The sequence below is a fragment of the Cucurbita moschata genome, unplaced genomic scaffold (genome assembly GCF_002738365.1).
Source record: "Cucurbita moschata cultivar Rifu unplaced genomic scaffold, Cmos_1.0 Cmo_Scf00067, whole genome shotgun sequence".
Taxonomy (NCBI): Eukaryota; Viridiplantae; Streptophyta; class Magnoliopsida; order Cucurbitales; family Cucurbitaceae; genus Cucurbita; species Cucurbita moschata.
The window spans coordinates 201,212-206,080 of NW_019268583.1; the positions used below are offsets into that span (position 1 = coordinate 201,212).

General features: G+C 36.7%; 2 non-coding genes across 2 annotated transcripts; one reads left to right on the forward strand and one right to left on the reverse strand.

Moving 5' to 3' along the window:
- Positions 1 to 461: 461 nt before the first annotated feature.
- On the forward strand, positions 462 to 535 carry TRNAM-CAU. Its single transcript has one exon. It is a non-coding gene; the product is annotated as a tRNA-Met (tRNA).
- Positions 536 to 737: 202 nt separating this feature from the next.
- On the reverse strand, positions 738 to 808 carry TRNAG-GCC. The gene has a single exon. It is a non-coding gene; the product is annotated as a tRNA-Gly (tRNA).
- Between the last annotated feature and the right edge of the window lie 4,061 nt (positions 809 to 4,869).

Sequence of the window (4,869 nt, forward strand, 5' to 3'; positions counted from 1 at the left end):
CTAGGATCTGACTTGTATCATTGATACTACTAGGAATGGAATCATTATGGCAAGGAAAAGTTTAATTCAGAGGGAGAAGAAGAGGCAAAAATTGGAACAAAAATATCATTTGATTCGTCAATCCTTAAAAAAAGAAATAAGCAAAGTTCCATCGTTGAGTGAGAAATGGGAAATTCATGGAAAGTTACAATCCCCACCGCGTAATAGTGCACCCACACGTCTTCATCGACGTTGTTTTTTAACCAGAAGACCGAGAGCTAACGATCGAGAAATGGTTCATGCATGCTTGTTGCCTGGGGCAACAAGATCAAGTTGGTAAGGATTCAAATATCCCTTTCTATTCATTTCTATGATCATAGAGGGACCCCCTTTACCATTCTGTATAAATAGACTATTCTATTTGTACAGATATGGTATAGGGGTGCATTCAATCTTTGTTTGTCTATTAGTTCACAGTTCTTCGCGGGGTAGAGCAGCTTGGTAGCTCGCAAGGCTCATAACCTTGAAGTCACGGGTTCAAATCCTGTCTCCGCAAAATCAAATTTTTTTGTCTAAAAAATTTAGGTTTGATCTTGGTAACTATTAATTAATGACTATTAATATTAGCTTTTTTTTCTTTCCGGATGGGAGGAAAAGAAAAGAAGGGGGGAGGATAGAACCACTATACTATCACGGTCAACTATACTTAATAATTTATCCTATTAAATTAAAAACATTAACCTATTATCCTGATCCTGGGCGGATAGCGGGAATCGAACCCGCATCTTCTCCTTGGCAAGGAGAAATTTTACCATTCAACTATATCTGCATTTTTTTTATCCCCAATGTATAGTATACAATAGTGCAGAGCTAGCCTATTATACTAGGCTATTAATACTAGGCTATTTTTATATAATTTATATATAGATTTAACGAATTCTATAGTTAATAATAGTTAATATATAATATATTTTATACTATACTATTTATTTTTATAATATTTGAAATTAATCTTTATAACTAAATTAAGATAATTATATATTTTGTTTCTATATATTATTAATAATTATATATTATAATATAATATTATATATAAATATTTTATATAATTTTATCTAATATATATATAGATATAGATATTTTCTCGATTATCAATATCTATATATTTTTATATACTTTAAGATATATTATTTTTATGTGAATTATGTGAGATATATTCCATTTTGACAATACAAGCAAGAGAACCCTCCCTCTAATTTTTTTTTTTCTTTATTTGAATTTTGCATTTTAATTTAATGTGTCTCAAAATTCGAAATAATTAGGGGAGGGTCGTTTCATTTTTGTATCAAGAACGAAGAGGTTCAAGAGATAAGAGAATTAAGGATACCCACCAGAAAAACTAATCCAATCCATATCGATGTACCGGAAAATACAACATTTTTGTTCGCCGACCAACCCCCTGGGGAAGCAAATGCAACGGGCACACTAACCAGTAAGATTATTGAAGTAATAATTAATGCGAAAAGAGCCAATTGAAAAGCAATAATCATGCTTCTAATCCTCCATATTATTAAAAAAATATACTATTTGATCCCTTACGGGTCTGCCAAAATTTTTATAAAATGTACCAGGTAGAGATTTTACGATAAATGTATCAATTCTATATTACTTCTTTTTTAATACTTTAGCATGTATGGGATTCAGGGTAGTCTTTTTTTAATTCACAAAAAGGGGGATACTGGATCATATATATCTAGATACATATAAATAGACTTATAGATTCACGCCTGATATTTTTCTATAGTATAGACTATAATGGTATCAACTTATATGTCAATGTTCTATTCGATGGGATGGAATATAAATCAAATAGAAATTATCTTTCGGAGAGATGGCCTAGTGGTTGATAGCTCCGGTCTTGAAAACCGGTATAGTTCGAAACAAAGAACTATCGAGGGTTCGAATCCCTCTCTCTCATTTTGCTCGGCGAATAGATTTGTTTCTTTATTTTATTGGGTTTTCCCGGCTCAGTATCATAAAAGGGAATGGCTCGGCTAGGTGGGATAGCCGAGCCAAAATAGAAAAAAAGAGTAGATAGAAATGAAGAAAGGAAAAAGGAAGACTTTTAAAATATAACCCGATCCGTCCAACCTGATATATATGGTGGAATCAAATTGTAAAAGAGTAGATAGAAATGAAGAAAGGAAAAAGGAAGACTTTTAAAATATAACCCGATCCGTCCAACCTGATATATATGGTGGAATCAAATTGATTTTTACTTCAAGCATTAGATCGCCTGTCTCAGTTAAGAGGAGTCATGAAAAGAACAGGTTCAAAATCACGATCAATTCCTTTTTCAAATCCTGCGGCAGCTGCACGAGCCCTTCCTGCATGCCATAAATGACCTACGAATAGGAAGAATCCTAGAACAAAATGAGAGGTAGCTAACCAACTTCTAGGAGAGACATAATTGACTGCATTAATTTCGGTAGCTACGCCACCCACGGAATTTAAAGAACCTAAAGGAGCATGGGTCATATATTCCGCGGAACGTCGTTCTTGCCAAGGTTGTATATCTTTTTTCAGCCTACTCAAGTCCAAACCATTAGGACCCCTTAGTGGTTCTAACCAAGGAGCACGCAGATCCCAAAAACGCATAGTCTCTCCCCCAAAAATGACTTCTCCGGTCGGAGAACGCATTAGATATTTACCTAAACCAGTAGGTCCTTGAGCGGATCCAACGTTAGCTCCAAGACGTTGGTCTCTAACAAGAAACGTAAATGCTTGAGCTTGAGAAGCTTCGGGTCCAGTCGGCCCGTAAAACTCACTCGGATAAGCAGTATTATTGAACCAGACAAAACAACAAGCAATAAAACCAAAAACGGATAAAGCACCTAAACTATAAGACAAGTAAGCTTCTCCAGACCATACAAGTGCGCGGCGAGCCCATGCAAACGGTTTAGTTAAGATATGCCAAATTCCACCAAGTATACAAATGGAACCTAACCATACATGCCCCCCAACTATATCTTCCAAATCGTCCACACTAACAATCCATCCTTCTCCCCCAAAAGGAGATTTTAGTAAATAACCAAATATAACACTTGGGCTAAGGGTCAAGTTGGTAATTTTTCTTACATCTCCCCCCCCCGGAGCCCAGGTATCATATACGCCCCCAAAATAAAGAGCTTTGAATACTAGAAGAAAAGCACCTATACCTAACAAAATTAAGTGAATACCCAAAATGGTAGTCATTTTATTTCTATCTTTCCACACATAACCGAAGAATGGAAAAGATTCTTCAAGGGTCTCGGGTCCCAGAAGTGCATGATAAATACCGCCAAAACCCAATACTGCGGAGGAAATTAAGTGAAGTACTCCAGACACAAAGTACGGAAAGGTGTCTATAACTTCCCCACCAGAACCTACGCCCCAATCTAGAGTAGCTAGGTGGGGAAGTAAAATTAATCCTTGTTCATACATGGGCTTCTCAGGTACGAAATGAGCCACTTCGAATAGGTTCATTGCTTCGGCCCGATAGAAGTAGAAGTGGAATCAGAATCAAATGAAAGAAAAACTCACTCACTCTAATGGAAAACTAATTACTTACCTGGATGAGAGTCAGAAAATCATCTATCTGACAGGAAGGGAAGGAAGAAGCAGCGAGACTACCTATTTATTACTGAGTGCAAAGAATAGAATAGAATAGAAGAGAGTATCAGGTTCAGCCGCAACATTCTCTTACATCCCTTTGTTTACTCGAGAGTCAAAGAGTGAAGGTTCAGTCTCTTTCCTTAGCCTATTACCCACAATTCCTATTACCGAGAGACAGGAAAATGAAATCGAAGAAAGAAAGAAAAAGAAAGAGGCTTTCCTTGCAAGAGCTGATACTAATTCATAATAAAATATATAATATGGGGAAAGCCTCTTTCTTTTTCTTTCTTTCTCCGATTTCATTTTCCTGATGAAGGGTAATAAGAATTGTGGGTAATAAGCTTTGTGGGTTATAAGGTTTTGTGGGTAATAAACAATGTGTATTACACAGCAAACAGTCAATTAGCCACACCTGGTAATAAGAATTGTGGGTAATAAGGTTTTGTGGGTAATAGGCTATGTATATTACACAGAAAATTGCATAATCCGCCACTTGAAAAACACCGAAGGTGGGTTATAAGGTTTTGTGGTCAGAAGGTCGAATAAAATATTTTAAATTTTTATTAGATGCAATTATAAAAAAAAAGTACTCCACGAAAAGTGTTACCCTTTAGAGTACTACTATTCTCATAATACTTAACATATTGATAAATAATAAAAACCACCACTTTCTAAACACATAGGCCTTTTCAACGACCACCAACAATCAAACTCGCACTACTCAAATACACACAGCACACACACTTACACAAACTCTCAAACTAGTGTAAGAATATTAGTACTCTGATAGATAAAGATATCACACCCTTCTCACTCACAATAACATCTAACTCACACCAAAGAAAGCCCTTACTCCTTACACCTTCCGACTCCGATGGTTTGTAGTAGGATCATCGGAGACAGTATCATCCTTTTAGAGTGAGGCACCTTCCACTGTGCGCCAAAGCCGAAAGCTTAGTGGTATTTCCTTCTGTGACTGCATTATGCTGGTGCAGGGCGAGTCGGGCAACTGCGGTATGACGTTTGTTTACTCTTTTGACATATAATAAGCTCCAAAGAATCCCTTACTCCTTACACCTTCCACTGTTTGCCGACTCTGATGTGATGGTTTTCGTCGTGGTTTACTTGACATCTGAGACAGGATCAGTGGAGTAGGGCACCTTCCACTGTGCGCCACATCCGAAGGCTTAGTGGTATTTCCTTCGGAGACTGCATCATGCAGGGCGAGTGGGGCAA